Below are 11,864 nucleotides of genomic sequence, written 5' to 3' on the forward strand. Positions count from 1 at the left end.
TTTAATTAGCAGGTATATTGGCAGAGATTCCTTTGCAAATTAAGAAGTTACTTTTTTAAGTCTTATTTTTAATTGACAAATAATAATTGTATATATTTATGAGGTAAAAGGCGATGTTTTGAGATATGCGTACCTTGTAGATGATCAAATCAGGCTAATTACCATGCCTGTCATCACAAACATTTATCATCTTTCTTTGTAGTGAGAATATGCAAAATATTGATTTTTTAGCTTGAATAGACATTGCTCAAAAAAAGATGCATGAATGGTCAACAGATACATGAAAAAATACTCAATATCTCTAATCATAAGAGAAATGCAAATTAAAGCTACAATAAGATATCATCTCACAGCTGTTAGGTTGGCTATTATCAAAAAGATGAAATAAGCATTGGCAAGGATGTGGAGAAAAGGAAACCCTTATATTACTACAGCTATTTTGAGGAACAGGATGTAGAGTCTTCAAAAAACAGACAAACGAAAAAATAGAATTCCCATATGATCCAGCAATCCCACTCCCGGGTATAAACCCAAAGGAATTGAAATCAGTATGTTGAAGAGATGTCTGCACTTCCATGTTCATTGAGGCATTATTTACAATAGCCAAGATATAAGGGGAGAATCTCTAATAACTTACTATTAATAATCATTCCACCTTGAAGGAGCCCACAGTTTGAAGTGTGCGAATTTAAGCACTAAACTTCCTCATACCCATTTGGCTGCCAGAAGCTCAGATATCCTTAACTTCATAAAATGTTGCTTGTCTGACAACAACCCAGGGTTTTCACAATGCCTTTCATGATTTAATGACTTGATCTTATTAGTGATGCAAAGGTGTTAGCCCAGGAAGGATTTTCTCTTTCTTGTCAGTCTTACTGATCACTTCTGAAACCAGGTGAACACTGATTCTTGAATAGAGACTAGAGACTGTAATTTAGTTTGCCAAGAATAATGGATAGTTCTTCAGTTCATTTCTCATTCACGAGATCTGTTTCCCTGTTCACAGATGAGAATTTCAGTGGTCTGGTAGGATAAGTTAATTTTAAAGCTCACCCACAGGTCTGCTATCCTCCATTTATTTCTGGAAAATAATTGAATAGAAAATAACACTTAAAGCATATAATACTTCCATGTATGCAAAGCTAAAAATTCCAGGAAATTTTTTTGACTTGTAGACATTATGAATTTTTAAAAATGTTTTGATTAAAAGTAATTTGATTTATACTATAAATGTCAGTGTAGTAAATAGAATTTTGTTTCTCCATTTTGTTAACAACCACATCTGTTTACAAATCTGTAAACCTAATACAACTGATGTGAAGAATAAAAACTGGTGATTTTTTTAAAGATTAATACTTAAACATGGGTGAACCTATATGCTGTACTTCAAATATACTATCCTGAGACCTCAAGACATCCCCTGTAGGTATCTTATGTTTCTGATAACTGGGTAAAAAGGAAAGGGCAGAAAGATCAAGGAAGCTATTTAAAGAGAATTTCAAATGTCAAAAGAGATGAAATGGGACTTGGATGATCCAGCACTCCAGGTTTGACACCCGCTCAAAGAAGCTAATAAAATAGGAAATCCATTGGAAGAATTCACACTCATCTCATGCACCACAGGCTTGCTTCCCAAGAAGTGCTTGTGCATATCTCTTCCCAACTCCCCATCAGTGGCATCCCTTTGGTGGCTTGAAACTGGCCATGGTGGGAGTATTTACACCTTGGAAATCAGCAAAAATTATAGATCTACTTTTTATATTTTGTTTTTTCCAGGAACACCATTGCGTTACTCTTAATGGCAGTTAAGCCTCACAAAGTACAAAACCTGGATCAGACAGTCCACCAAGTTTGTTTGTTTTTTTTCTGTTTCTCAGGACATCAGAAGCTCTCATGACTCTTAGTGCTTGTACTATCCTTATGCTGACCTTTCTGTGGTTTTATATGGCCTCCAAGTTCAAATAATGTATAGAGAAATAGGTAAAACCAAAGCCTATGGTATCAACAGTATATCTAGTATTGGCAAAGAGAAATGAACAGATCTATACTAGAATACTGAGTCTTTTTGGTAATGTGGCTTCAACCCTTGCCCACAGATATAGTCAACACACAGCAGCTAGAGTGATCATTTTTGTATGTAAGTCAGTTCATACCATAGTATGCTGAATCTTATTTATTTATTTATTATACTATAAGTCCTGGGGTACATGTGCAGATCATGCAGGTTTGTTACATAGGTATACACATGCTATGGTAGTGGTATGAATTCCATCACATTTAAAGCAATCTCAAAGTTCCTGCCACGATCCAGAGGTCTACTAAATCTGACTCCCTCCTTGTCTTGGACCTCAATGTCCATTGTTGGTCCCTCTTGTTCCTGCTTCTTCTGGCCACACCCTCGTCCTGTTATTATTCTCAGACATGCTGGTGTCCTACTGCCAAGGGCTTTTGTAAATTTTACTCCTTCTATGTTGTATATGCACCAGGAGGATGCTGGTGCTGACTACGGGGAACAACTTCACCAGGATAGGTATCAACCAAGCCCAGTACCATTATGAAACATATGCCCCTAACAGGAGGCACAAGCAGTACGTGGAGAGTAAATGAGGAAGATAAAGAAATGAGATCAAAGAAAACCAAGGGAAAATGAAGAAATGCTAAGAAGCAATACAAGGACGGCTTTGGTAGCTATGCTGCAAGGAGCCTTTCAAATAGCCACAAGCCAAATAGAGCCAGATTGGCCACTGTTGATGAACCTCTTTGTTTTAAACAATGCATGGTATTTTGGAGGGAGTGAAATAATTGTGGAATAAATCAGCATGTACAATATTGGCAAGTACTGATGAATTTCAAAGTCAACAGGAGAATATGCTATAAATTTTCCTTGATAAGTAAGGAATCATACTTTTTCATAGGTTACTATAAATCACTATGTAAATGGAGACAAAAATTTCCCAAAAGATATGAAATTGGAATGATTGTTACTGAGATACTTTATTAATATCTACAATGAGCAAAGAGTAATCATTAGTTATGTGTCAATTATAGTACTAAATGATAGACATTTATATATGTACATAGATATAAATATACCATATTTCATTATGCATAGTAAATTACAAATTATGTAGGATATAATATACATGAGTACATATTATATATATATAAAAATCTCAATATATATTACAACAACACTTTGGCATAGGTAGAAGTGGCATATTATAGATAAAGTAACTGAGGCAGAGTGATGAAAACACACCTTCGTCAAGTAACTAATAACAACTAGGGTTATTTGGATTTGGGCGTGGGCAGTTTACTTACAACCTAAGCCCACTCTCTCAAACACTCTACATTCTGCTTTTGTTTTATTATTTCTAAATGTCTGTAATTTCTCTAGCTTTTAAGGCCAGTGACTACAGAAGACTTCATTTAGTGAGAAACTTCAAGATGAGCCCTATTTCTATTGCCTGATCTCTGTATTCAAGTCACTGGGATTTCCTTTCTTTGCTCACCTGTTGTCTGCCCATCCTTCATACCTCCCTCTTCTATTACCTTCTGGTCTCCTTGCCCTCTTCTATTACCATCTGATCTCCTTGTTCTAGTCCTTTCCAATTGCAATCCATCATACCAGAATAAAAGTGCCTACTCTGTCTATTCCCTTTTCAAACTGTACAAATAGATCCTCATTTCCGCATTGGTGTTGTCCTTATACCAGGACCCATCTCAAATGGGTTGTAGCTGGTCCTCCACAAGATAAGTATAGAAATTAAAAGTATTTTAGTAACCTTTATAGCCATTTGTTAGAGTAATTTACATCTGTTAAATTTAATATGAAAGTGTGAGCTTGTATATCTTTTTCCATTTCATTCTAGTGATTCACTTTATTGCATTTTACAGAAGTATTATTATGCAGCTGGGCGCGGTGGCTCACGCCTATAATCCAGCACTTGGGGAGACCAAGGCTGGCAGATCACAAGGTCAGGAATTCGAGACCAGGCTGACCAACATGGTGAAACCCCGTCTCTACTAAAAATACAAAAATTAGTCAGGTGTGGTGGCAGGTGCTTGTAATCTTAGCTACTCAGGAGGCTGAGGCAGGGGAATTGCTTGAACTCGGGAGGCGGAGGTGGTAGTGAGCCAAGATTGAGCCACTGTGCTCCAGCCTGGGCTGCATAGCAACACTCCATCTCAAAATTAAAAAAAAAAATAGTATTAGTATGCAATGGATTAGGAAACAAAAATCAGTTTTCACAAGAGACAAATTGAGCCTCACTTCTCTATTGTCAGATGCCTGGTTTTTTGTTTCTTTTTTTTTTTGTTTTTTTTTTTGCCTGGAACTAAGGGGTTTCTAAGGACACAGGACTTTCACTTTTAAAACTGAGAGTCTGAAGCAAACCAGGACCAGCTAGTCATCATACTTTGAAGCCCTCAGTTCAAATTCCAAATTCTTTTGCGTGGCATTTACAGTCTATTTCTATTTGACCTTCCTTTATCAGCCACACTTATATTATCCTTTTCCTCAGTGCAAACTATTTTGTGTTTTAAAATTCAGAATTGATAATCATAAGGCTCAGGGGTGGACAGCATAATTTATCCCAGATGCCAACCCTGATGGCCTGCAGTTACCACCCAAAGCACTGCAGGGAGGCCTTGCAGGCCATGCAGCATGGTGGGAGGGAGCACGGCTTTCAGACTAAGATGTAGGCTGCGGGTCTGGTTGTACTGCTTTCCCATGCCTGATTCCATGAAGATAAAATTTCCTCTATCATCCTGTTTATTCAGTGTGATGGTTAATTTCATGTGTCAACCTGACTGTATTATGGGGTGTTCAGATATTTGGTCAAACATTATTCTGGCTATGTCGATGAGGGTGTTTGTGGATGAGATTAACATTTGAATCAGTAGGCAAGGTAAAGCAGATTGCTGTCCCCAGTGTCACTGTCACCATCCGACCAGAGGAACCTCGAACAGGACAGAAAGGAGGGCCAAGGAATAATTCACTTTCTGCCTGTTTTCCAGCTGGACCTCAGTCTTCTCCTACATTCGGATTGGAACTTGCAACACTGGCTTTCCTGGTTCTTAGGCCTTTGTACTCATATCTGCTCTCCTGGGTCTCCGGCATGTAGATATCAGATTGTGGGAGTTCTTAGCCTCCATAATTGTTTAAGATAATTCCTAATTTATATATATAAATTACATAAAGTGTGTTAGCACTGGCCATATCACTCAAGTACAGTTAAACTATTACTGCTATTTCAATAGGTAGCAATGATATTGGCCCCCTGGGTACAAGGGCATGTGTGGGTAACTGAGAAAAAAATGCATAGATGCAATGTATTTTTCTCCCTTGATTCGATTTGACAAAAAACTCCATGTTGATTATTATTTGAAAGTTCTGCAATTACTCTTTTGATGGATCTGTGTTGATTCTGTGTCAGAAATCCACACTGTTGAAAATAGGTGGATAATATCTGAGGATACCTCTCCTCTACTGCATGCATCGTAATGATGCCGCATGCCCTGCATTGGGTTGAATATGTACTCTCGATTAATATCTTTTGATATAAATAAACAAAAAAGACAACCCATTCTCATTGTTGTTATTGTTCTAAGACACTGTAGTCTGTTTTTCCACATACAAGATGTTACATTTAGTTTTATAATTTGTTTTTAGCTTATCTAGTTGATTTTGTTTTGTTATTGCTAAATCTATTATACTCTAATTTACACTAGAATATTTACTAACAGTATGTCAATATTGTTGGAAAGAAAAACTGATTTCAATCAAACTGTGAAACTCTGCACTGTATATAAAGTACACTTTCAAAGCCAAACTTTCATTTACAATTTTATGCCATGGCTTTTCCCTTGTTTTGTATCAGCACTTCTTGCAGGTCGTTAGGATGGGGCTGCAGTTGTCACCGGTCTAGTCAAGTGTGAATCTTACATGCGGCACTTTCTATTGTTGGATGTAAAATCCTGTAGAAAGCTGAAGGTCATTCTTTCCATCTACTTATTTTTTACTATAAGAAAATACTAACATTCCCTTAAAAACAATGCTTGTGTTCTTTGGAAATTAAATATTGATATGCTGATAATCCACTACCTTAGATCAGATGTACCTAAGCTTTAACAATTTTAAAGCTTTATGTTATCAGTTACAATATTCACTTAAAAAATAATCACTCTTTTATGGAATTCTGACCAATTTGCTTAGACTGCATATTTTTGTTCAAATCAACCCTGAACTGGTTCATTTCCATTGAGTTCTGTCACCTTTCAGTGGCAAGAGTTAGATTTTTGGTGACAGGTGGACCTGGGTTTAAATCTTATCTTGTGCCATTATGTGAATCAAGACATGCTACTTATCTTTCATGTTCTCACTTTTGACATCCATAAAATGGAAATATCTACTCTTTAGGAATTTTGTGCATCTCGAATGAGAGAATTATTTCCTCATTTAGTCAACAAATATTTATTCAGTCTCTGTTCATCCCAGGCACTCTTCCAGGTGCTGAGGGTACAGCAGTGAGGAAAAATCGTCCTGATTCAAGTATTCACGCTGCCTAGTACTTAGCACACAGTGGGCGACTAGGATTGGCTTCCTTCTCTCTTAATCTCCAAACTATTTTACATTATATGCTTTTTGTACACTAAATTATATACAATTACTTACATTATTAGGTTTCCTTTTTAAGTGCTTACCCATGTACCTAACTAGGCTATTTGAGAGCCGGGATTATATCTTAGAATTCTTTCTATTTATAATATTAGCAGTTTTATGCACCTAGGAGATAATCTGGAAATTTCATTGATGTATTCACCAGTGAATAACTGACATTTTGTCTGGGGCAGATGGAGAGGAGAGGAGGTTTGCAGAGCAATAACATCTTTCTAGCTCTTAACTTCAGAGGCAGATTCATTAATGACTTAACCTTGTCTCTGCATTCTCTTGGGTACCCCAAATTGTGTGTGCTGAAAGAACACCGTTATTTTTGAGGTATGGCTAGTAGACACATATCCTCTGTCTTATTGTCATTTTCTGCATACACTAGCATGCAAATACTAATGTTTGACTTCAGAAAAATTTAAAAGCCTTGAGTGACAGAACTTTTAAAGATAGGTATTTTTTAAGGAGATTTTTTAAGATACCTTGGCTCAACATGTTACATTACCACAGGATTGAATTTTTCTAAATATTTAATTATAAAATCAATTTCCCTTGGACAACTAGACTAAAATCATTTCCTAATTTCCCTTCCATCCCTTTATATTTACACATGCATGCAATCATGTGTATATATAAACATACAAACCCACCACACTCACACACACACACGCACGCACACACACACTTACCCTGGATCCAAAAGTTGAATGATGCTATTCTTACTTTGTATTATGTTAATACAAGAGAAACGGAAATGACATTAATCTAATATTCTGTGAGGTTTCATCCAGTATTTGTTGCGTAGTGGATATAAGTTTTCAATATATTATGACTGGGTCTGATTTTTGGTAAATATATAAGAATGTCCTCAACCACACAGTTGTGCTTGTAAACAGAAAATAATTGATGCTCTCTTTCTAAATCTCTTAAAAGTAAGTTCAAGAGATCATAAACATTCTTTAAAGGACAGAATATATGGGGTCTTCAAAACAGATGCTTGCACTTCTCTATCATGTGACAATCTATGGTTACAGAAGTCTAACTCCTTGTAACTAACATGTCACTAAACTTAGGGATTTCATAGATTTCTATAGGTTAAGATGATTTTTTCTGAATTATTTGTTTAGAAACAGAGATAAATCTGGTTTAATTATAGGACCAAAGAGAAAAACTATGAAATACATACATAAACATATCTAAAATTTTTCTCTTCATACTACCAGGTTTCTGAATTTTCCCTTGTGTAATAATCACAATAAATTATTCATACTTTATGTAGTTACTAACTGGGTCTTATAAATGACACACTAGTTTGTGGAGAGTGTCCTCTATTGTTGATTGACACATCCAGCTGTCAACCAGATGTTGACACTTAGAACTGGATTTATCTAAAATTAACCTCCTTGCCATTGCTTTCCCACTCAGGTGTTTCTTCCAATCATTCTTACTGTAAAGACTAGAGAGTTATTTTCAAATCTTTAGTTTCTTTCCCTATTACATCCCACTGTCCAATCCTATTGATTTTTTCCTTTGTGGAATCTCTCTGTTTTTTACCATCACTTGCCTCAGGACCATATTACGGGACTTCCGTGTGACAGCACAATCTTTTCATTGGTCTCATTGTTCTATACCCTTCTGCCATTCCAATTCATTCTATACACTGAGACAAAGATAGCTTCCTAACAACACTGTGAATACATCCCCATCTTTCCAATTCTTCTTTGACCCCTCTCAGGTAATAGAGGCCCTTTACAATGTGCCAACATTCTGCTAAGATCTTATTCTAATAGCTCACTGTCCTGAATATATTGAGAATAATAAATTAACATTCAGTGAATGCTTCACATGCATTGGCTCCTTGTACCAAAAAAAAATCTTTTTACTGACATTCATACCAAACAGTGCACATAATTGTACAGCTTGATGAATTTTCACATACCAAAAACATCTGTATTACCAGCACCTAAATTGCACTAGCTCTTTAAATCATCACAACTATTCTATGTGATGTTGCAATCTGCCTAGGAGAGGTCAGATTTAAATGGATGAGCTGGAATTTAAACCAAACTGTCTAAATCCAGGGCCTATGTTATTAAGCACATTTATAAGCATCCCCTACATTTGATCCAGGCAAATCCATAATACCCATTGTTTGTCAAACACTTTCTATATATTTTTTTGCCCCCCACTCTCATGCTATTTTTGTAGCCTAAAATGTTCTCATTTCTTCTTTCTCCTTCCGTCACTCTGTGCTTCTTTCTCACTTTGTCTTTGACTGCTTTTTCAATAATCAGATCAAATCCTCCTACCCATTGCCTGGCATGTTTTTTTTTTATAAAATACAAGTTGCAAACAGAACCCAGGCTTTGCAGTCAAATATGTCTGTGTTTAAATTTCACCTGGACCACTCATTAACATTTATGTAAAAAGTCTCAGCATTGTCCTCATGTGAAAAGTAGATCTAAAAATAACCATACCATTGTTTTTTCCTAAATTGAAACAAATCAATGCCTGACAGGTAATAACCCATTCATTAAAAGGCAACTCTTGCTCCTGAGTCATTCCCATGCAGCTTTGGAGCCATGTGCATGTTGGACAGTCCCAGCCCACCTTGTTCACTAGCACTGGTAAGTCTTTTCCTTTCAAGACGCCTGCAGAGGTGTACCATATAGAGGAGGAGATGGAGACTTTGGTCTATCAGGCAGAAACTGCCCAACTCATGTCTCTCATCATCAATACCTGCTATTACAACAAAGAGATTTTCATTTGGTAGTTGATCTCTAATGCTTCCGATGACTTGGACAAGAGATGCTTTGAGAACCTGACAGGACCTTCCAAGTTAGTCAGTGGTAAAGAGCTGAAAATTGACATCATCCTCAACCCTCAGAAACACATCCTACTTTGGTAGACACAGACATTGGCATAACAAGGCCGATTTCATAAATAATTTAGGAACTATTGCCAAGTCTGGTGTTAAAGTGTTTATGGAGGCTCCTCAGGCTGCTGCAGACATCTCCAGGCCTGGGCAGTTTGGTGTTGGCTTTTATGCTGCCTACCTGGTGGCAGAAAAAGTGGTTGTAATCATCAAGCACAATGATGATGACACTATGACTGGGAGTCTTATGATAGGAGTTTCTTAACTGTACGTGCTGATCATGAGGAGCCCATTGCCAGGGGACCCAGAGTGATCCTCCACTTTAAAGAAGACCAGATAGAGTGTTTGGAAGAGAGGCAGGTCAAAGAAGCATTCCTCATTTATAGGCTATCCCATCACCCTTTGTTTGGAGAAGGAATGAGTGAAGGAAGTCAGTGATAATAAGGCAGAGGAAAAGAAAGGTGAGAAAGAAGAGGATGATAAAGATGCTGACAAATAGCCCAAGACTGAAGATGTGGGTTCAGATGAGGAGGATAACAGCAGTAAGCACAAGAGAAAGAAAACCCAGAAGATTAACAACAATAACAACAATACATTGATCTGGAAGAACTAAACAAGACCAAGCCCATTTGGATCAGAAGGCCTGCTGATATCATCCAGGAAGAGTATGGAGAATTCTATGAGAGCTGCACCAATGACCAGGAAGACCACTTGCCAGGCAAGCACTTCTCTGTAGAGGGTCAGTTGGAATTCAGGGCACTGCTATTTATCCCTCATCAGGCTCTCTTTGACCCCTTTGACAACAAGAGAGAAAAGAAAAACATCTATGTCTGGCATGTGCTATGATGAGCTGATACCAAAGTATCTCAGCTTTATCTACGGTGTGGTTGACTTTGAAGATTTGCCCCTGAACATTTCCCAAGAAATGTTCCAGAAGAGCAGAATCCTGAAAGTCTACACAAAAACACTGTTGACAAGTATCTTGAGCTCTTCTCTGAGCTGGCAGAAGGCAAGGAATGTTATAAGAAATTCCATGAAGAATTCTCTGAAAATCTGAAGGTTGGGATCCCTGAGGACTCCATTAACTTGTGATGCCTATCTGGGCTGCTGTACTATCACACCTCCCAGTCCGGAGATGAGATGATATCTCTGTCAGAGCATGTCTCTTGCATGGAGACAGGAAGTCCATCTATACATCACCTGCAAGAGCAAAGAGCAAGTGGCCAACTCTGCTTTCATGGAGCAAGTGCAGAGAAAGGGCTTTGAGGCAGTACATATGACCAAGTTCACTGATGAGTACTGCGTGCTGCAGCTCAATGAGTTTGGTGGGAAGAGCTTGGTCATAGTTATCTAGCAGAGTCTTAAGCTACCTGAGGAGGGAGGAGAAGAAGAAAGTGGAGGAGAGCCAGGCAAAGTTTGTGAACCTCTGCAAGGTCCTGAAAAAAATCTTGAATAAGAAGACTGAGAAGATGACACTCTCCAATAGGCTGTTTCTTCATTCTGCTGCACTGTGACTGACACCCACAACTGAACAGCCCATATGAAGTAGATTGTGAAGCCCAGACACTTTTGGACAACTCGACCTTAGGCTACATTATGGCCAAAAAGCACCTGGAGATCAACCTTAACCAACCCTTTGTGGAGACACTGCAGCAGAAGGCTGAGGTGGACAAGGACAACAAAGCTGTCAAAGACCTGGTGGTGCTCCCGCTTCAAACTGTGGGGGTCTCTTCAGGCTTCTCCCGAGGATTCCCAGACCTACCCCAATAGCGTATACCATGAACAAGCTAGGTTTAGGTATTGACAAAGGTGAAGTGGCAGAAGAGGAAGCCAGTGCTGCTGTTCTTGACACAATCCCCCCTCCCCACTTGAGGGCAATGAGGATGCATCTCTCATGGAGGTGGTAGACGATGAGCTTATACTTGGAAACCTTGTGCCGTCTGCATAGTGTCACCATGGCTCCGACTGCAGCCTTGAGTGGTTCTGTCTCACTTGGCTCCCTCTGCTGATGTCTTGTGTTTTTTCTCTCCTGTCCTTGTGTTTAAGGCAGGAAACAAGGGCCTCTAACTCCATCCCCTCTCTAATTTGAAAACAGGATTGGATGTTGCATATTAGGGTTTTTTTGTTGTTGTTGTTCATTTTGTTCTGAAATTAAAGTATGCAAAATAAAGAAGATGCAGTTTTATACAAAAAATTTTAAAAGAATAATTCTTATTCTTAATAAGCCTTCAGGGTCTCTCTCTCCCTCTAATAACAGTCTCCACCCAATAGTTGGCTCTTGTTTGCACACAACGCGGTGGATTTTCTTTACTGTTGTCT

At 38.1% G+C, this 11,864-nt stretch overlaps 1 pseudogene; it reads left to right on the top strand.

The window, feature by feature from the left end:
- Window positions 1–8,890: 8,890 nt before the first annotated feature.
- Window positions 8,891–11,739, top strand: LOC116559230 (annotated as a pseudogene).
- The last annotated feature ends 125 nt before the right edge of the window (window positions 11,740–11,864 follow it).

This window comes from Sapajus apella, unplaced genomic scaffold (assembly GCF_009761245.1).
Source record: "Sapajus apella isolate SASKATOON/1434 unplaced genomic scaffold, GSC_monkey_1.0 scaffold23, whole genome shotgun sequence".
NCBI lineage: Eukaryota > Metazoa > Chordata > Mammalia > Primates > Cebidae > Sapajus > Sapajus apella.